The following is a 25,545-nucleotide window of genomic DNA, read 5'->3' as shown; positions in this document are numbered from 1 at the left end:
TGAAGTGAGATACTATACTACAGAAGTGGGACACTATAGACACTATAGTACAGAAGTGAGACACTATAGACACTATAGTACAGAAGTGAGACACTATAGTACACTATAGTACCGAAGTGAGGCACTATACTACAGAAGTGAGACACTATAGACAATATAGTACAGAAGTAAGACAGTATAGTACAGAAGTGAGACACTATAGGAACTATAGTACAGAAGTGAGACACTATAGATACTATAGTACAGAAGTGAGACACTATAGTACACTATAGTACAGAAGTGAGGCACTATTCTACAGAAGTGAGACACTATAGACACTATAATACAGAAGTGAGACACTATAGACACTATAGGTCAGAAGTGAGACACTATAGTACAGAAGTGACATACTATAGTACAGAAGTGAGACACTATAGTACACTATAGTACAGAAGTGAGACACTATACTACAGAAGTGAGACACTATAGACACTATAGTACAGAAGTGAGACACTATAGACATTATAGTACAGAAGTGAGACAATATAGTACAGGAGTAAGACACTATAGTACATAAGTGAGACACTATAGTACAGAAGTGAGACACTATAATACAGAAGTGAGACACTATAGTACAGAAGTGAGACACTATAGACACTATAGTACAGAAGTGACACACTATAGTACAGGAGTGAACCACTATAGTACAGAAGTGAGACACTATAGTACAAACGTGAAACACTATAGACACTATAGTAAAGAAGTGAGACACTATAATACAGAAGTGAGACACTATAGTACAGAAGTGAGACACTATAGACACTATAGTACAGAAGTGAGACACTATAGTACAGAAGTGAGACACTATAGTACACTTGAGTACTGAAGTAAGACAATATACGACAGAAGTGAGACACTATAGTACAGAAGTGAGACACTATAGTACAGTAGTGAGACACTATAGTACAGAAGTGAGACACTATAGTACAGAAGTGAGACACTATAGACACTATACTACTGAAGTTAGACACTGTACTACAAAAGTGAGACACTATAGGCGCTATAGTACAGAAGTGAGACACTATAGTACAGAAGTGAGACACTATAGTACAGAAGTGAGACACTACAGACACTATAGTACAGAAGTGAGACACTATAGTACAGAAGTAGACACTATAGTACAGAAGTGAGACACTAGAGTACAGGAGTGAGACACTGTAGTACAGAAGTGAGACACTATAGACACTATAGTTCAGAAGTGAGACACTATAGTACAGAAAACAGACACTATAGAGACTAGAGTACAGGAGTGAGACACTATAGTACAGAAGTGAGACACTATAGTACAGAAGTGAGACACTATAATACAGAAGTGAAACACTATAGACACTATAGTACAGATGTGAGACACTATAGACACTATAGTACAGAAGTGAGACACTATAGTACAGAAGTGAGACACTAGAGTACGGAAGTGAGACACTATAGACAATATAGTACAGAAGTGAGACACTATAGAACAGAAATGAGACACTATAGAGACTATAGTACAGAAGTGAGACACTATAGTACAGAAGTGAGACACTATACTTTAGAAGTGAGACACTATAGATACTCAAGTACAGAAGTGAGACACTATATACAAAAGTGAGACACTATAGTACAGAAGTGAGACAATATACTACAGAAGTGAGACACTACATTACAGAAGTGAGACACTAAAGAAACTATAGTACAGAAGTGAGACACTATAGTACAGAAGTGAGACACTATAGTTCAGAAGTAGACACTATAGACACTATAGTACAGAAGTGAGACTCTATAGTACAGACGTGAGACACTATAGACACTATAGTACAGGAGTGATCACTATAGACACTATAGTACAGGAGTGAGACCCTATAGTACAGAAGTGAGACACTAATACAGAAGTGAGACACTATAGTACAGAAGTGAGACCCTATAGACACTATAGTACAGAAATGAGACACTATAGTACAGAAGATACACACTATAGACACTATAGTACAGAAGTGAGACACTATAGTACTGAACTGAGACACTATAGTACAGAAGTGAGACACTATAGTACACTATAGTACATAAGTGAGACACTATAGACACTATAGTACAGAAGAGAGACACTGTAGACACTATAGTACAGAAGTGAGACACTATAGACACTATAGTACAGAAGTGAGACACTATAGACACTCTAATACAGAAGTGAGACACTAAAGACACTATTGTACAGAAGTGAGACACTATAGTACTGAAGTGAGACACTATAGTACAGAAGTGAGACACTATAGTACAGAAGTGAGACACTATAGACACTATAGTACAGAAGTGAGACACTATAAACACTATAGTACAGAAGTGAGACACTATAGACACTATAATACAGAAGTGAGACACTATAGACACTATAGTACTGAAGTGAGACACTATAGACACTATAGTACAGGTGTGAGACACTATAGTACAGAAGTGAGACACTATAGACACTATAGTACAGGAGTGAGACACTATAGACTCTATAGTACAGAAGTGAGACAATATAGACACTATAATACAGAACTGAGACACTATATTACAGAAGTGAGACACTATAGACACTATAGTACAAAAGTGAGACACTATAGTACAGAATTGAGACACTATAGACACTATAGTACAGAAGTGAGACACTATAGACACTTTAGTACAGAAGTGAGACAATATACTACAGGATTTAGACACAATAGTACATGAGTGAGACACTATAGACACTATAGTACAGAAGTGAAACACTATAATACAGAAGAGAGACACTATACTACAAAAGTGAGACACAATAGTACAGGAGTGAGACACTATATTACTGAAGTGAGATACTATACTACAGAAGTGGGACACTATAGACACTATAGTACAGAATGAGACACTATAGACACTATAGTACAGAAGTGAGACACTATAGTACACTATAGTACCGAAGTGAGGCACTATACTACAGAAGTGAGACACTATGGACAATATAGTACAGAAGTAAGACACTATAGTACAGAAGTGAGACACTATAGGAACTATAGTACAGAAGTGAGACACTATAGATACTATAGTACAGAAGTGAGACACTATAGTACACTATAGTACAGAAGTGAGGCACTATTCTACAGAAGTGAGACACTATAGACACTATAATACAGAAGTGAGACACTATAGACACTATAGGTCAGAAGTGAGACACTATAGTACAGAAGTGACATACTATAGTACAGAAGTGAGACACTATAGTACACTATAGTACAGAAGTGAGACACTATACTACAGAAGTGAGACACTATAGACACTATAGTACATGAGTGAGACACTATAGACACTATAGTACAGAAGTGAAACACTATAATACAGAAGAGAGACACTATACTACAAAAGTGAGACACAATAGTACAGGAGTGAGACACTATATTACTGAAGTGAGATACTATACTACAGAAGTGGGACACTATAGACACTATAGTACAGAAGTGAGACACTATAGACACTATAGTACAGAAGTGAGACACTATAGTACACTATAGTACCGAAGTGAGGCACTATACTACAGAAGTGAGACACTATAGACAATATAGTACAGAAGTAAGACACTATAGTACAGAAGTGAGATACTATAGTACAGAAGTGAGACACTATAGACACTATAGTACAGAAGTGAGACACTATACTACAGCAGTGGAACACTATAGTACAGAAGTGAGACACTATAGTACAAAAGTGAAACACTATAGACACTATAGTAAAGAAGTGAGACACTATAATACAGAAGTGAGACACTATAGTACAGAAGTGAGACACTATAGACACTATAGTACAGAAGTGAGACACTATAGTACAGAAGTGAGACACTATAATACAGAAGTGAGACACTATAGTACAGAAGTGAGACACTATAGACACTATAGTACAGAAGTGAGACACTATACTACAGCAGTGAAACACTATATTACAGAAGTGAGACACTATAGTACAAAAGTGAAACACTATAGACACTATAGTAAAGAAGTGAGACACTATAATACAGAAGTGAGACACTATTGTACAGAAGTGAGACACTATAGACACTATAGTACAGAAGTGAGACACTATAGTACAGAAGTGAGACACTATATTACACTTGAGTACTGAAGTAAGGCAATATACTACAGAAGTGAGACACTATAGTACAGAAGTGAGACTCTATAGTACAGAAGTGAGACACTATAGTACAGTAGGGAGACACTATAGTACAGAAGTGATACACTATAGTACAGAAGTAGACCTTATAGACACTATAGTACAGAAGTGAGACACTATAGACACTATAGTACAGAAGTGAGACACTATAGTACAGAAGTGAGACACTATATTACACTTGAGTACTGAAGTAAGACAATATACTACAGAAGTGAGACACTATAGTACAGAAGTGAGACACTATAGTACAGAAGTGAGACACTATAGTACAGTAGGGAGACACTATAGTACAGAAGTGAGACACTATAGTACAGAAGTAGACCTTATAGAAACTATAGTACAGAAGTGAGACACTATAGACACTATAGTACAGAAGTGAGACACTATAGACACTATAGTACAGAAGTGAGACACTATAGACACTATAGTACAGAAGTGAGACACTATAATACAGAAGTGAGACACTATAGACACTATAGTACAGATGTGAGACACTATAGACACTATAGTACAGAAGTGAGACACTACAGACACCATAATACAGAAGTGAGACACTATAGTACAGAAGTAGACAATATAGACACTATAGTACAGAAGTGAGACACTATAGTACAGAAGTGAGACACTATAGTACAGAAGTGAGACACTATAGACACTATAGTACAGAAGTGAGACATTATAGTACAGAAATGAGACACTATAGAAACTATAGTAAATAAGTGAGACTCTATAGTACAGAAGTGAGACACTATACTATAGAAGTGAAATACTATAGACACTCTAGTACAGAAGTGAGACACTATATACAGAAGTGAGACACTATAGTACAGAAGTGAGACTCTATAGACACTACAGTACAGAAGTGAGACACTAAAGACACTATAGTACAGAAGTGAGACACTATAGTACAAAAGTGAAACACTATAGACACTATAGTAAAGAAGTGAGACACTATAATACAGAAGTGAGACACTATAGTACAGAAGTGAGACACTATAGACACTATAGTACAGAAGTGAGACACTATAGTACAGAAGTGAGGCATATATTACACTTGAGTAATGAAATAAGACAATATACTACAGAAGTGAGACACTATAGTACAGAAGTGAGACACTATAGTACAGAAGTGAGACACTATAGTACAGTAGTGAGATATTATAGTACAGAAGTGAGACACTATAGTACAGAAGTAGACCCTATAGACACTATAGTACAGAAGTGAGACACTATAGACACTATAGTACAGAAGTGAGACACTATAGACACTATAGTACAGAAGTGAGACACTATAGACACTATAGTACAGAAGTGAGACATTATAATACAGAAGTGAGACATTAGAGACACTATAGTACAGATGTGAGACACTATAGACACTATAGTACAGAAGTGAGACACTATAGTACAGTAGTGAGACACTATAGTACAGAAGTGAGACACTATAGTACAGAAGTAGACCCTATAGACACTATAGTATAGAAGTGAGACACTATAGACACTATAGTACAGAAGTGAGACATTAGAGACACTATAGTACAGAAGTAGACAATATAGACACTATAGTACAGAAGTGAGACACTATAGTACAGAAGTGAGACACTATAGTACGGAAGTGAGACACTATAGACACTATAGTACAGAAGTGAGACATTATAGTACAGAAATGAGACACTATAGAGACTATAGTAAATAAGTGAGACTCTATAGTACAGAAGTGAGACACTATACTATAGAAGTGAAACACTATACACACTCTAGTACAGAAGTGAGACACTATATACAGAAGTGAGACACTATAGTACAGAGGTGAGACTCTATAGACACTACAGTACAGAAGTGAGACACTAAAGACACTATAGTACAGAAGTGAGACATTATAGTACAGAAGGGAGACACTATAGTTCAGAAGTAGACACTATAGACACTATAGTACAGAAGTGAGACTCTATAGTACAGACGTGAGACACTATAGACACTATAGTACAGGAGTGATCACTATAGACACTATAGTACAGGAGTGAGACCCTATAGTACAGAAGTGAGACACTAATACAGAAGTGAAACACTATAGTACAGAAGTGAGACACTATAGACACTATAGTACAGAAGTTACACACTATAGACACTATAGTACAGAAGTAAGACACTATAGTACTGAACTGAGACACTATAGTACAGAAGAGAGTCACTATAGTACACTATAGTACATAAGTGAGACACTATAGACACAATAGTACAGAAGAGAGACACTATAGACACTATAGTACAGAAGTGAGACACTATAGACACTGTAGTACAGAAGTGAGACACTATAGACACTCTAGTACAGAAGTGAGACACTAAAGACACTATTGTACAGAAGTGAAACACTATAGTACTGAAGTGAGACACTATAGTACAGAAGTGAGACACTATAGTACAGATGTGAGACACTATAGACACTATAGTACAGAAGTGAGACACTATAGACACTATAGTACAGAAGTGAGACACTATAGACACTATAGTACTGAAGTGAGACACTATAGACACTATAGTACAGGAGTGATACACTATAGTACAGAAGTGAGACACTATAGACACTATAGTACAGGAGTGAGACACTATAGACTCTATAGTACAGAAGTGAGACAATATAGACACTATAATACAGAACTGAGACACTATATTACAGAAGTGAGACACTATAGACACTATAGTACAGAAGTGAGATACAATAGTACAGAAGTGAGACACTATAGACACTATAGTACAGAAGTGATACACTATAGACACTATAGTACAGAAGTGAGACAATATACTACAGGATTGAGACACTATAGTACATGAGTGAGACAATATAGACACTATAGTACAGAAGTGAAACACTATAATACAGAAGAGAGACACTATAATACAGAATTGAGACACAATAGAACAGGAGTGAGACACTATAGTACTGAAGTGAGATACTATACTACAGAAGTGGGACACTATAGACACTATAGTACAGAAGTGAGACACTATAGACACTATAGTACAGAAGTGAGACACTATAGTACAGAAGTGAGTCACTATACTACAGAAGTGAGACACTATAGACACTATAATACAGAAGTGAGACACTATAGACACTATAGTACAGAAGTGAGACACTATAGTACAGAAGTGAGATACTATAGGACAGAAGTGAGACACTATAGTACACTATAGTACAGAAGTGAGACAATATAGTACCGGAGTAAGACACTATAGTACATAAGTGAGACACTATAGTACAGAAGTGAGACACTATAATACAGAAGTGAGGCACTATTGTACAGAAGTGAGACACTATAGACACTATAGTACAGAAGTGAGACACTATACTACAGCAGTGAAACACTATAGTACAGAAGTGAGACACTATAGTACAAAAGTGAAACACTATAGACACTATAGTAAAGAAGTGAGACACTATAATACAGAAGTGAGACACTATAGTACAGAAGTGAGACACTATATACACTATAGTACAGAAGTGAGACACCATAGTACAGAAGTGAGACACTATAGTACGGAAGTGAGACACTATAGACACTATAGTACAGAAGTGAGACATTATAGTACAGAAATGAGACACTATAGAGACTATAGTAAATAAGTGAGACTCTATAGTACAGAAGTGAGACACTATACTATAGAAGTGAAACACTATACACACTCTAGTACAGAAGTGAGACACTATATACAGAAGTGAGACACTATAGTACAGAGGTGAGACTCTATAGACACTACAGTACAGAAGTGAGACACTAAAGACACTATAGTACAGAAGTGAGACACTATAGACACTATAGTACAGAAGTGAGATACTATAGTACAGAAGTGAGACACTATAGACACTATAGTACAGAAGTGATACACTATAGACACTATAGTACAGAAGTGAGACAATATACTACAGGATTGAGACACTATAGTACATGAGTGAGACACTATAGACACTATAGTACAGAAGTGAAACACTATAATACAGAAGAGAGACACTATAATACAGAATTGAGACACAATAGTACAGGAGTGAGACACTATAGTACTGAAGTGAGATACTATACTACAGAAGTGGGACACTATAGACACTATAGTACAGAAGTGAGACACTATAGACACTATAGTACAGAAGTGAGACACTATAGTACAGAAGTGAGTCACTATACTACAGAAGTGAGACACTATAGACACTATAATACAGAAGTGAGACACTATAGACACTATAGTACAGAAGTGAGACACTATAGTACAGAAGTGAGATACTATAGGACAAAAGTGAGACACTATAGTACACTATAGTACAGAAGTGAGACAATATAGTACCGGAGTAAGACACTATAGTACATAAGTGAGACACTATAGTACAGAAGTGAGACACTATAATACAGAAGTGAGGCACTATTGTACAGAAGTGAGACACTATAGACACTATAGTACAGAAGTGAGACACTATACTACAGCAGTGAAACACTATAGTACAGAAGTGAGACACTATAGTACAAAAGTGAAACACTATAGACACTATAGTAAAGAAGTGAGACACTATAATACAGAAGTGAGACACTATAGTACAGAAGTGAGACACTATATACACTATAGTACAGAAGTGAGACACCATAGTACAGAAGTGAGACACTATAGTACACTAGAGTACTGAAGTAAGACAATATACTACAGAACTGAGACACTATAGTACAGAAGTGAGACACTATAGTACAGAAGTGAGACACTATAGTACCGTAGTGAGACACTATAGTACAGAAGTGAGACACTATAGTACAGAAGTGAGACACTATGGACACTAAACTACTGAAGTTAGACACTGAACTACAAAAGTGAGACACTATAGGCGCTATAGTACAGAAGTGAGGCACTATAGTACAGAAGTGAGACCCTATAGTACAGAAGTGAGACACTACAGACACTATAGTACAGAAGTGAGACACTATAGTAGAGAAGTGAGACACTATAGTACAGAAGTGAGACACTATAGACACTATTGTACAGAAATGAGACACTATAGTACAGAAGTTAGACACTATAGACACTATAGTACAGAAGTGAGACACTATAGCACTGAACTGAGACACTATAGTACAAAAGTGAGACACTATAGTACACTATAGTACATAAGTGAAACACTATAGACACTATAGTACAGAAGAGAGACACTATAGACACTATAGTACAGAAGTGAGACACTATAGACACTATAGTACCGAAGTGAGACACTATAGACACTCTAGTACAGAAGTGAGACACTAAAGACACTATTGTACAAAAGTGAGAAACTATAGTACTGAAGTGAGACACTATAGTACAGAAGTGAGACACTATAGTACAGAATGAGACACTATAGTACGGAAGTAAGACACTATAGACACTATAGTACAGAAGTGAGACATTATAGTACAGAAATGAGACACTATAGACACTCTAGTACAGAAGTGAGACACTATATACAGAAGTGAGACATTATAGTACAGAAGTGAGACACTCTAGACACTACAGTACAGAAGTGAGACACTATAGACACTATAGTACAGAAGTGAGACACTATACTACAGAAGTGAGACACTATAGTTCAGAAGTAGACACTATAGACACTATAGTACAGAAGTGAGACTTTATTGTACAGACGTGATACACTATAGACACTATATTACAGGAGTAAGACACTATAGACACTAGAGTACAGGAGTGAGACCCTATAGTACAGAAGTGAGACACTATAGTACAGAAATGAGACACTATAGTGCAGAAGTTAGACACTATAGATACTAAAGTACAGAAGTGAGACACTATAGTACTGAACTGAGACACTATAGTACAGAAGTGAGACACTATAGTACATAAGTGAGACACTATGGACACTATAGTACAGAAGAGACACTATAGACACTATAGTACAGAAGTGAGACACTATAGACACTATAGTACAGAAGTGAGACACTATAGACACTATAGTACAGAAGTGAGACACTATAGACACTCTAGTAGAGAAGTGAGACACTAAAGACACTATTGTACAGAAGTGAGACACTATAGTACTGAAGTGAGACACTATAGTACCAAAGTGAGACACTATAATACAGAAGTGAGACACAATAGACACTATAGTACAGATGTGAGACACTATAGACACTATAGTACAGAAGTGAGACACTATAGTACAGAAGTGAGACACTATAGTACAGAAGTGAGACACTATAGACACTATAGTACAGAAGTGAGACACTATAGTACAGAAGTGAGACACTATAGTACAGAAGTGAGACACTATAGACACTATAGTACAGAAGTGAGACACTATAGACACTATAGTACAGAAGTGAGACACTATAGACACTATAGTACAGAAGTGAGACACTATAGACACATTAGTACAGAAGGGAGACACTATAGTACAGATGTGAGACACTATAGACACTATAGTACAGATAAGACACGATAGTACAGAAGTGAGACACTATAGTACAGAAGTGAGACACTATAATTCAGAAGTGAGACACTATAGACACTATAGTACAGAAGTGAGAGACTGTAGACACTCTAGTACAGAAGTGAGACACTACAGACACTATAGTACAGAAGTGAGACACTATAGTACAGAAGTAGACCCTATAGACACTATAGTACAGAAGTGAGACACTACAGACACTATAGTACAGAAGTGAGACACTATAGTACATAAGTAGACCCTATAGACACTATAGTACAGAAGTGAGACACTATAGACACTATAGTACAGAAGTGAGACACTATAGTACAGAAGTGAGACACTATAGACACTATAGTACAGAAGTGAGACACTATACTACAGAAGTGAGACACTATAGTTCAGAAGTAGACACTATAGACACTATAGTACAGAAGTGAGACTTTATTGTACAGACGTGATACACTATAGACACTATATTACAGGAGTAAGACACTATAGACACTAGAGTACAGGAGTGAGACCCTATAGTACAGAAGTGAGACACTATAGTACAGAAATGAGACACTATAGTGCAGAAGTTAGACACTATAGATACTAAAGTACAGAAGTGAGACACTATAGTACTGAACTGAGACACTATAGTACAGAAGTGAGACACTATAGTACACTATAGTACATAAGTGAGACACTATGGACACTATAGTACAGAAGAGACACTATAGACACTATAGTACAGAAGTGAGACACTATAGACACTATAGTACAGAAGTGAGACACTATAGACACTATAGTACAGAAGTGAGACACTATAGACACTCTAGTAGAGAAGTGAGACACTAAAGACACTATTGTACAGAAGTGAGACACTATAGTACTGAAGTGAGACACTATAGTACAAAAGTGAGACACTATAATACAGAAGTGAGACACAATAGACACTATAGTACAGATGTGAGACACTATAGACACTATAGTACAGAAGTGAGACACTATAGTACAGAAGTGAGACACTATAGTACAGAAGTGAGACACTATAGACACTATAGTACAGAAGTGAGACACTATAGTACAGAAGTGAGACACTATAGTACAGAAGTGAGACACTATAGACACTATAGTACAGAAGTGAGACACTATAGACACTATAGTACAGAAGTGAGACACTATAGACACTATAGTACAGAAGTGAGACACTATAGACACATTAGTACAGAAGGGAGACACTATAGTACAGATGTGAGACACTATAGACACTATAGTACAGATAAGACACGATAGTACAGAAGTGAGACACTATAGTACAGAAGTGAGACACTATAATTCAGAAGTGAGACACTATAGACACTATAGTACAGAGTGAGAGACTGTAGACACTCTAGTACAGAAGTGAGACACTACAGACACTATAGTACAGAAGTGAGACACTATAGTACAGAAGTAGACCCTATAGACACTATAGTACAGAAGTGAGACACTACAGACACTATAGTACAGAAGTGAGACACTATAGTACATAAGTAGACCCTATAGACACTATAGTACAGAAGTGAGACACTATAGACACTATAGTACAGAAGTGAGACACTATAGTACAGAAGTGAGACACTATAGACACTATAGTACAGAAGTGAGACACTATACTACAGAAGTGAGACACTATAGTTCAGAAGTAGACACTATAGACACTATAGTACAGAAGTGAGACTTTATTGTACAGACGTGATACACTATAGACACTATATTACAGGAGTAAGACACTATAGACACTAGAGTACAGGAGTGAGACCCTATAGTACAGAAGTGAGACACTATAGTACAGAAATGAGACACTATAGTGCAGAAGTTAGACACTATAGATACTAAAGTACAGAAGTGAGACACTATAGTACTGAACTGAGACACTATAGTACAGAAGTGAGACACTATAGTACACTATAGTACATAAGTGAGACACTATGGACACTATAGTACAGAAGAGACACTATAGACACTATAGTACAGAAGTGAGACACTATAGACACTATAGTACAGAAGTGAGACACTATAGACACTATAGTACAGAAGTGAGACACTATAGACACTCTAGTAGAGAAGTGAGACACTAAAGACACTATTGTACAGAAGTGAGACACTATAGTACTGAAGTGAGACACTATAGTACAAAAGTGAGACACTATAATACAGAAGTGAGACACAATAGACACTATAGTACAGATGTGAGACACTATAGACACTATAGTACAGAAGTGAGACACTATAGTACAGAAGTGAGACACTATAGTACAGAAGTGAGACACTATAGACACTATAGTACAGAAGTGAGACACTATAGTACAGAAGTGAGACACTATAGTACAGAAGTGAGACACTATAGACACTATAGTACAGAAGTGAGACACTATAGACACTATAGTACAGAAGTGAGACACTATAGACACTATAGTACAGAAGTGAGACACTATAGACACATTAGTACAGAAGGGAGACACTATAGTACAGATGTGAGACACTATAGACACTATAGTACAGATAAGACACGATAGTACAGAAGTGAGACACTATAGTACAGAAGTGAGACACTATAATTCAGAAGTGAGACACTACAGACACTATAGTACAGAAGTGAGACACTATAGTACAGAAGTAGACCCTATAGACACTATAGTACAGAAGTGAGACACTACAGACACTATAGTACAGAAGTGAGACACTATAGTACATAAGTAGACCCTATAGACACTATAGTACAGAAGTGAGACACTATAGACACTATAGTACAGAAGTGAGACACTATAGTACAGAAGTGAGACACTATAGACACTATAGTACAGAAGTGAGACACTATAATACAGAAGTGAGACACTATAGACACTATAGTACAGATGTGAGACACTATAGACACTATAGTACAGATGTGAGACACTATAGTACTGAACTGAGACACTATAGACACTATAGTACAGAAGTGAGACACTATAGTACAGAAGTGAGACACTATAGTACGGAAGTGAGACACTATAGACACTATAGTACAGAAGAGAGACACTATAGTACAGAAATCAGACACTATAGAGACTATAGTACAGAAGTGAGACACTATAGTACAGAAGTGAGACACTATACTATAGAAGTGAGACACTATAGACACTCTAGTACAGAAGTGAGACACTATAGTACAGAAGTGAGACACTATAGACACTATAGTACAGAAGTGAGACATTATAGACACTATAGTACAGAAGTGAGACCCTATAGTTTAGAAGTAGACACTATAGACACTATAGTACAGAAGTGAGACTCTATAATACAGACGTGATACACAATAGACACTATAGTACAGGAGTAAGACACTATAGACACTAGAGTACAGGAGTGAGACCCTATAGTACAGAAGTGAGACACTATAGTACAGAAGTGAGACACTATAGACACTATAGTATAGAAGTGAGGCACTATAGTACAGAAGTGAGACACTATAGACACTATATTCCAGAACTGAAACACTATAGACACTATAGTACAGAAGTGAGTACAGAAATGAGACACTATAGACACTACAGTATAGAAGTGAGACACTATAGTACAGAAGTGAGACTCTATCGACACTATAGTACAGAAGTGAGACACCATAGTACAGAAGTAGACACTATAGCCACTATAGTACAAGAGTGAGACACTATAGTACAGAAGTGAGACACTATAGACACTATAGTACAGAAGTGAAACACTATAGTACAGAAGTGAGACACTATAGACACCATAGTACAGAAGTGAGACACTATATTACAGAAGTGAGACACTATAGACACTATAGTACAGATGTGAGACACTATAGACACTATAGTACAGAAGTGAGACACTACATACACTATAGTACACAAGTGAGACACTATAGTACAGAAGTAGACACTATAGACACTATAGTACAGAAGTGAGACACTATAGTACAGAAGTGAGACACTATAGTACAGAAGTGAGACACTATAGACACTATAGTACAGAAGTGAGACGTATAGACACATTAGTACAGAAGTGAGACACTATAGTACAGATGTGAGACACTATATACACTATAGTACAGAAGTGAGACACTATAGTACAGAAGTGAGACACTATAGTACAGAAGTGAGACACTATAATACAGAAGTGAGACACTATAGACACTATAGTACAGAAGTGAGACACTATAGTACAGAAGTGAGACACTATAATACAGAAGTGAGACACTATAGACACTATAGTACAGAAGTGAGACACTATAGACACTATAGTACAGAAGTGAGACACTATACTACAGAAGTGAGACACTATAGTACAGAAGTGAGACACTGCAGACACTATAGTACAGAAGTGAGACACTATAGTACAGAAGTAGACCCTACAGACACTATAGTACAGAAGTGAGACACTATAGACACTATAGTACAGATGTGAGACACTATAGACACTATAGTACAGAAGTGAGACACTATAGTACAGAAGTGAGACACTATAGTACAGATGTGAGACACTATAGACACTATAGTACAGATGTGAGACACTATAGTACTGAACTGAGACACTATAGACACTATAGTACAGAAGTGAGACACTATAGTACAGAAGTGAGACACTATACTATAGAAGTGAGACACTATAGACACTATAGTACAGATGTGAGACACTATAGACACTATAGTACAGAAGTGAGACACTATAGTACAGAAGTGAGACACTATAGTACAGATGTGAGACACTATAGACACTATAGTACAGATGTGAGACACTATAGTACTGAACTGAGACACTATAGACACTATAGTACAGAAGTGAGACACTATAGTACAGAAGTGAGACACTATACTATAGAAGTGAGACACTATAGACACTCTAGTACAGAAGTGAGACACTATGTACAGAAGTGAGACACTATAGTACAGAAGTGAGACACTATAGACACTACAGTACAGAAGTGAGACACTATAGACACTATAGTACAGAAGTGAGACACTATAGTTTAGAAGTAGACACTATAGACACTATAGTACAGAAGTGAGACTCTATAATACAGACGTTATACACAATAGACACTATAGTACAGGAGTAAGACACTATAGACACTAGAGTACAGGAGTGAGACCCTATAGTACAGAAGTGAGACACTATAGTACAGAAGTGAGACACTATATTACAGAAGTGAGACACTATAGACACTATAGTACAGAAGTGAGACACTATAGCACTGAACTGAGACACTATAGTACAGAAGTGAGACACTATACTACACTATAGTACATAAGTGAGACACTATAGACACTATAGTACAGAAGAGAGACACTATAGACACTATAGTACAGAAATGAGACACTAAAGACACTATAGTACAGAAGTGAGACACTATAGACACTCTAGTACAGAAGTGAGACACTAAAGACACTATTGTACAGAAGTGAGACACTATAGTACTGAAGTGAGACACTATAGTACAGAAGTGAGACACTATAGTACAGAAGTGAGACACTATAATACAGAAGTGAGACACTATAGACACTATAGTACATAAGTGAGACACTATAGACACTATAGTACAGAAGTGAGACACTACAGACACTATAGTACAGAAGTAGACCCTGTAGAAACTATAGTACAGAAGTGAGACACTATAGACACTATAGTACAGAAGTGAGACACTATAGTACAGAAGTGAGACACTATAGACACTATAGTACAGAAGAGAGACACTATAATACAGAAGTGAGACACTATAGACACTATAGTACAGATGTGAGACACTATAGACACTATAGTACAGAAGTGAGACACTATAGTACTGAACTGAGACACTATAGACACTATAGTACAGAAGTGAGCCACTATAGTACAGAAGTGAGACACTATAGTACGTAAGTGAGACACTATAGACACTATAGTACAGAAGTGAGACACTATAGTACAGAAATCAGACACTGTAGAGACTATAGTACAGAAGTGAGACACTATAGTACAGAAGTGAGACACTATACTATAGAAGTGAGACACTATAGACATTCTAGTACAGAAGTGAGACACTATATACAGAAGTGAGACACTATAGCACAGAAGTGAGACACTATAGACACTACATTACAGAAGTCAGACACTATAGACACTATAGTACAGAAGTGAGACACTATAGTTTAGAAGTAGACACTATAGACACTATAGTACAGAAGTGAGATTCTATAATACAGACGAGATACACAATAGACACTATAGTACAGGAGTAAGACACTATAGACACTTGAGTACAGGAGTCAGACCCTATAGTACAGAAGTGAGACACTATAGTACAGAAGTGCGACACTACAGACACTACAGTACAGATGTGAGACACTATAGAGACTACAGTACAGAAGTGAGACACTATAGACACTATAGTACAGAAGTGGGACAATATAGTTCAGAAGTAGACACTATAGACATTATAGTACAGATGTGAGACTCTATAGTACAGACGTGAGACACTATAGACATTATAGTCCAAAAGTGAGACACTATAGACACTATAGTACAGGAGTGAGACACTATAGACACTATAGTACAGGAGTGAGACCCTATAGTACAGAAGTGAGACACTATAGTACAGAAGTGAGACACTATAGTACAGAAGTGAGACACTATAGACACTATAGTACAGAAGGGAGACACTATAGTACAGAAGTGAGACACTATAGTACAGAAGTGAGACACTATAAACACTATAGTACAGAAGTAGACACTATAGTATAGAAGTTAGACACTATAGTAAAGAAGTGAGACACTATAGTACAGAGGTGAGATACTATAGACACTATAGTACAAAAGTGAGACACTACAGACACTATAGTACAGAAGTGAGACACTATAGACACTATAGTACAGAAGTGAGACACTATAGACACTATAGTACAGAAGTGAGACACTATAGATACTATAGTACTGAAGTGAGACACTATAGACACTATAGTACAAAAGTGAGACACTACAGACACTATAGTACAGAAGTGAGACACTATAGTACAGAAGTAGACCCTATAGACTCTATAGTACAAAAGTGAGACACTATAGACAGTATAATACAGAAGTGAGACACTATAGACACTATAGTACAGAAGTGAGACACTATAGAAACTATAGTACAGAAGAGAGACACTATAGTACAGAAATCAGACACTATAGAGACTATAGTACAGAAGTGAGACACTATAGTACAGAAGTGAGACACTATACTATAGAAGTGAGACACTATAGTACAGAAGTGAGACACTATAGTACGGAAGTGAGACACTATAGACACTATAGTACAGAAGAGAGACACTATAGTACAGAAATCAGACACTATAGAGATTATAGTACAGAAGTGAGACACTATAGTACAGAAGTGAGACACTATACTATAGAAGTGAGACACTATAGACACTCTAGTACAGAAGTGAGACACTATAGTACAGACGTGAGACACTATAGACACTATAGTACAGGAGTGATCACTATAGACACTATATTACAGGAGTGAGACCCTATAGTTTAGAAGTAGACACTATAGACACTATAGTATAGAAGTGAGACTCTATAATACAGACGTGATACACAATAGACACTATAGTACAGGAGTAAGACACTATAGACACTAGAGTACAGGAGTGAGACCCTATAGTACAGAAGTGAGACACTATAGTACAGAAGTGAGACACTATAGACACTATAGTATAGAAGTGAGACACTATAGTACAGAAGTGAGACACTATAGACACTATATTCCAGAACTGAAACACTATAGACACTATAGTACAGAAGTGAGTACAGAAATGAGACACTATAGACAGTACAGTATAGAAGTGAGACACTATATACAGAAGTGAGACACTATCGACACTATAGTACAGAAGTGAGACACCATAGTACAGAAGTAGACACTATAGCCACTATAGTACAAGAGTGAGACACTATAGTACAGAAGTGAGACACTATAGACACTATAGTACAGAAGTGAAACACTATAGTACAGAAGTGAGACACTATAGACACCATAGTACAGAAGTGACACACTATATTACAGAAGTGAGAAACTATAGACACTATAGTACAGATGTGAGACACTATAGACACTATAGTACAGATGTGAGACACTACATACACTATAGTACACAAGTGAGACACTATAGTACAGAAGTAGACACTATAGACACTATAGTACAGAAGTGAGACACTATAGTACAGAAGTGAGACACTATAGTACAGAAGTGAGACACTATAGACACTATAGTACAGAAGTGAGACGTATAGACACATTAGTACAGAAGTGAGACACTATAGTACAGATGTGAGACACTATATACACTATAGTACAGAAGTGAGACACTATAGTACAGAAGTGAGACACTATAGTACAGAAGTGAGACACTATAATACAGAAGTGAGACACTATAGACACTATAGTACAGAAGTGAGACACTATAGACACTATAGTACAGAAGTGAGACACTATACTACAGAAGTGAGACACTATAGTACAGGAGTGAGACACTGCAGACACTATAGTACAGAAGTGAGACACTATAGTACAGAAGTAGACCCTACAGACACTATAGTACAGAAGTGAGACACTATAGACACTATAGTACAGAAGTGAGACACTATAATACAGAAGTGAGACACTATAGACACTATAGTACAGATGTGAGACACTATAGACACTATAGTACAGAAGTGAGACACTATAGTACAGAAGTGAGACACTATAGTACAGATGTGAGACACTATAGACACTATAGTACAGATGTGCGACACTATAGTACTGAACTGAGACACTATAGACACTATAGTACAGAAGTGAGACACTATAGTACAGAAGTGAGACACTATACTATAGAAGTGAGACACTATAGACACTCTAGTACAGAAGTGAGACACTATATACAGAAGTGAGACACTATAGTACAGAAGTGAGACACTATAGACACTACAGTACAGAAGTGAGACACTATAGACACTATAGTACAGAAGTGAGACACTATAGTTTAGAAGTAGACACTATAGACACTATAGTACAGAAGTGAGACTCTATAATACGGACGTTATACACAATAGACACTATAGTACTGGAGTAAGACACTATAGACACTAGAGTACAGGAGTGAGACCCTATAGTACAGAAGTGAGACACTATGGTACAGAATTGAGACACTATATTACAGAAGTGAGACACTATAGACACTATAGTACAGAAGTGAGACACTATAGCACTGAACTGAGACACTATAGTACAGAAGTGAGACACTATACTACACTATAGTACATAAGTGAGACACTATAGACACTATAGTACAGAAGAGAGACACTATAGACACTATAGTACAGAAATGAGACACTAAAGACACTATAGTACAGAAGTGAGACACTATAGACACTCTAGTACAGAAGTGAGACACTATAGACACTCTAGTACAGAAGTGAGACACTAAAGACACTATTGTACAGAAGTGAGACACTATAGTACAGAAGTGAGACACTATAGTACAGAAGTGAGACACTATAGTACAGAAGTGAGACACTATAATACAGAAGTGAGACACTATAGACACTATAGTACATAAGTGAGACACTATAGACACTATAGTACAGAAGTGAGACACTACAGACACTATAGTACAGAAGTGAGACACTATAGTACAGAAGTAGACCTATAGAAACTATAGTACAGAAGTGAGACACTATAGACACTATAGTACAGAAGTGAGACACTATAGACACTATAGTACAGAAGTGAGACACTATAGTACAGAAGTGAGACACTATAGACAATATAGTACAGAAGTGAGACACTATAATACAGAAGTGAGACACTATAGACACTATAGTACAGATGTGAGACACTATAGACACTATAGTACAGAAGTGAGACATTATAGTACTGAACTGAGACACTATAGACACTATAGTACAGAAGTGAGCCACTATAGTACAGAAGTGAGACACTATAGTACGGAAGTGAGACACTATAGACACTATAGTACAGAAGTGAGACACTATAGTACAGAAATCAGACACTGTAGAGACTATAGTACAGAAGTGAGACACTATAGTACAGAAGTGAGACACTATACTATAGAAGTGAGACACTATAGACATTCTAGTACAGAAGTGAGACACTATATACAGAAGTGAGACACTATAGTACAGAAGTGAGACACTATAGACACTACATTACAGAAGTCAGACACTATAGACACTATAGTACAGAAGTGAGACACTATAGTTTAGAAGTAGACACTATAGACACTATAGTACAGAAGTGAGATTCTATAATACTGACGTGATACACAATAGACACTATAGTACAGGAGTAAGACACTATAGACACTTGAGTACAGGAGTCAGACACTATAGTACAGAAGTGCGACACTACAGACACTACAGTACAGATGTGAGACACTATAGACACTACAGTACAGAAGTGAGACACTATAGACACTATAGTACAGAAGTGGGACAATATAGTTCAGAAGTAGACACTATAGACACTATAGTACAGATGTGAGACTCTATAGTACAGACGTGAGACACTATAGACATTATAGTCCAAAAGTGAGACACTATAGACACTATAGTACAGAAGTGAGACACTATAGACACTATAGTACAGGAGTGAGACCCTATAGTACAGAAGTGAGACACTATAGTACAGAAGTGAGACACTATAGTACAGAAGTGAGACACTATAGACACTATAGTACAGAAGGGAGACACTATAGTACAGAAGTGAGACACTATAGTACAGAAGTGAGACACTATAAACACTATAGTACAGAAGTAGACACTATAGTATAGAAGTGAGACACTATAGTAAAGAAGTGAGACACTATAGTACAGAGGTGAGATACTATAGACACTATAGTACAAAAGTGAGACACTACAGACACTATAGTACAGAAGTGAGACACTATAGACACTATAGTACAGAAGTGAGACACTATAGACACTATAGTACAGAAGTGAGACACTATAGACACTATAGTACTGAAGTGAGACACTATAGACACTATAGTACAAAAGTGAGACACTACAGACACTATAGTACAGAAGTGAGACACTATAGTACAGAAGTAGACCCTATAGACTCTGTAGTACAAAAGTGAGACACTATAGACACTATAATACAGAAGTGAGACACTATAGACACTATAATACAGAAGTGAGACACTATAGTACAGAAGTGAGACACTATAATACAGAAGTGAGACACTATAGACACTATAGTACAGATGTGAGACACTATAGACACTATAGTACAGAAGTGAGACACTACGGACACTATAATACAGAAGTGAGACACTATAGTACAGAAGTAGACACTATAGACACATAGTACAAAAGTGAGACACTATAGTACAGAAGTGAGACACTATAGTACGGAAGTGAGACACTATAGAGACTATAGTACAGAAGTGAGACACTATAGTACAGAAGTGAGACCCTATACTATAGAAATGAGACACTATAGACACTCTATACAGAAGTGAGACACTATATACTGAAGTGAGACACTATAGTACAGAAGTGAGACACTATAGACACTACAGTACAGAAGTGAGAAACTATAGACACTATAGTACAGAAGTGAGACACTATAGTACAGAAGTGAGACACTATAGTACAGAAGTGAGACACTATAGACACTATAGTACAGAAGTGAGACTCTATAGTACAGACGTGATACACTATAGACACTATATTACCGAAGTAAGACACTATAGACACTAGAGTACAGGAGTGAGACCCTATAGTACATAAGTGAGACACTATAGTACAGAAGTGAGACACTACGGACACTATAATACAGAAGTGAGACACTATAGTACAGAAGTAGACACTATAGACACATAGTACAAAAGTGAGACAGTATAGTACAGAAGTGAGACACTATAGTACGGAAGTGAGACACTATAGAGACTATAGTACAGAAGTGAGACACTATAGTACAGAAGTGAGACCCTATACTATAGAAATGAGACACTATAGACACTCTATACAGAAGTGAGACACTATATACTGAAGTGAGACACTATAGTACAGAAGTGAGACACTATAGACACTACAGTACAGAAGTGAGAAACTATAGACACTATAGTACAGAAGTGAGACACTATAGTACAGAAGTGAGACACTATAGTACAGAAGTGAGACACTATAGACACTATAGTACAGAAGTGAGACTCTATAGTACAGACGTGATACACTATAGACACTATATTACCGAAGTAAGACACTAAAGACACTAGAGTACAGGAGTGAGACCCTATAGTACATAAGTGAGACACTATAGTACAGAAGTGAGACACTATAGACACTATAGTACAGAAATGAGACACTATAGTACAGAAGTGAGACACTATAGACACTATACTACAGAAGTGAGACACTACAGTACTGAACTGAGACACTATAGTACAGAAGTGAGACACTATAGTACACTATGGTACATAAGTGAGACAAAATAGACACTATAGTACAGAAGAGACACTATAGACACTATAGTACAGAAGCGAGACACTATAGACACTATAGTACAGAAGTGAGACTCTATAGACACTCTAGTACAGATGTGAGACACTATAGACACTCTAGTACAGAAGTGAGACACTAAAGACACTATTGTACAGAAGTGAGACACTATAGTACTGTAGTGAGACACTATAGTACAGAAGTGAGACAATATAGTACAGAAGTAGACATTATAGACACTATAGTACAGAAGTAAGACACTATAGTACAGAAGTGAGACACTATAATACAGAAGTGAGACACTATAGACACTATAGTAGAGATGTGAGACACTATAGACACTATAGTACAGAAGTGAGACACTATAGCCACTATAGTACAGAAGTGAGACACTATAGACACTATAGTACTGAAGTGAGACACTATAGACACTATAGTACAGGAGTGAGACATTATAGTACAGAAGTGAGACACTATAGACACTATAGTACAGGAGTGAGACACTAAAGACTCTATAGTACAGGATTGAGACCCTATAGTACACAAGTGAGACACTATAGTACAGAAATGAGACACTATAGACACTATAGTACAGATGTGAGACACTATAGACACTATAGTACAGAAGTGAGACACTATAGCCACTATAGTACTGAAGTAAGACACTATAGTACTGTAGTGAGACACTATAGTACAGAAGTGAGACACTATAGTACAGAAGTAGACATTATAGACACTATAGTACAGATGTAAGACACTATAGTACAGAAGTGAGACACTATAGTACAGAAGTGAGAAACTATAGACACTATAGTACAGATGTGAGACACTATAGACACTATAGTACAGAAGTGAGACACTATAGCCACTATAGTACACAAGAGAGAACTATAGTACACTATAGTACTGAAGTGAGACACTATACTACAGAAGTTAGACACTATAGACACTATAGTACAGAAGTGAGACATTATAGTACAGAAGTGAGACACTATAGTACACTATAGTACAGAAGTAGACACTATAGTAGAAAGTGAGACACTCTAGTACAGTATTGAGACACTATAGTACAGAAGTGAGACACTATAGACACTATAGTACTGAAGTTAGACACTATACTACAAAAGTGAGACACTATAGACACTATAGTACAGAAGTGAGACACTATAGTACAGAAGTGAGAATCTATAGTACAGAAGTGAGACACTATAGACACTATAGTACAGAAGTGAGACACTATAGTACAGAAGGGCGACACTATACTACAGAAGTGAGACACTATAGTACATCAGTGAGACACTATAGTACAGAAGTAAGACACTATAGACACTATAGTACAGAAGTGAGACACTATAGACACTATAGTACAAGAGTGAGACACTATAGACACTATAGTACAGAAGTGAGAAACTATACTACAGAATTGAGACACTATAGCACAGAAGTAGACAGTATAGACACTATAGTACTGAAGTAAGACACTATAGTACTGTAGTGAGACACTATAGTACAGAAGTGAGACACTATAGTACAGAAGTAGACATTATAGACACTATAGTACAGAAGTAAGACACTATAGTACAGAAGTGAGACACTATAGTACAGAAGTGAGACACTATAGACACTGTAGTACAGAAGTGAGACACTATAGTAGAGAAGTGAGACACTATAGACACTATAGTACAGATTTGAGACACTATAGTACGGAAGTTAGACACTATAGTACAGAGGTGAGACACTATAGTACAAAAGTGAGACACTATAGACACTATATTACAGAAGTGAGACACTATAGTACAGAAGTGAGACACTATAGTACTGAAGTGACACACTATAGTAGAGAAGTGAGACACTATAGACACTATAGTACAGAAGTGAGACACTATAGTACTGAAGTGAGACACTATAGTACAGGAGAGAGACACTATATCACAAAAGTGAGAAACTATAGACACTATAGTACAGAAGTGAGACACTATAGTACAGAAGCGAGACACTATAGTACTCAAATGAGACACTATAGTACAGAATTAGAAACTATAGTACAGAAGTGAGACAATATAGTACAGAAGTGAGACACTATAGTACAGAAGTGAGACACTATAGTACAGAAGTGAGACACTATAGACACTATAGTACAGAAGTGAGACACTATAGACACTATAGTACAGAAGTGAGACACTTTAGACACTATACTACAGAAGTGAGACACTATAGTACAAAAGTGAGACACTATAGACACTATAGTACAGAAGTGAGACACTATAGTACAGAAGTGAGACACTATAGTACAGAAGTGAGACACTGTAGTACAGTAGTGAGACACTATAGACACTATAGTACAGAAGTGAGACACTATAGTAAAGAAGTGAGACACTATAGACACTATA

Source organism: Microtus pennsylvanicus, chromosome 3 (genome assembly GCF_037038515.1).
Source record: "Microtus pennsylvanicus isolate mMicPen1 chromosome 3, mMicPen1.hap1, whole genome shotgun sequence".
Lineage (NCBI taxonomy): Eukaryota > Metazoa > Chordata > Mammalia > Rodentia > Cricetidae > Microtus > Microtus pennsylvanicus.
The sequence above is the reverse complement of the archived record's forward strand: the minus strand, read 5'-3'. Positions refer to the sequence as shown.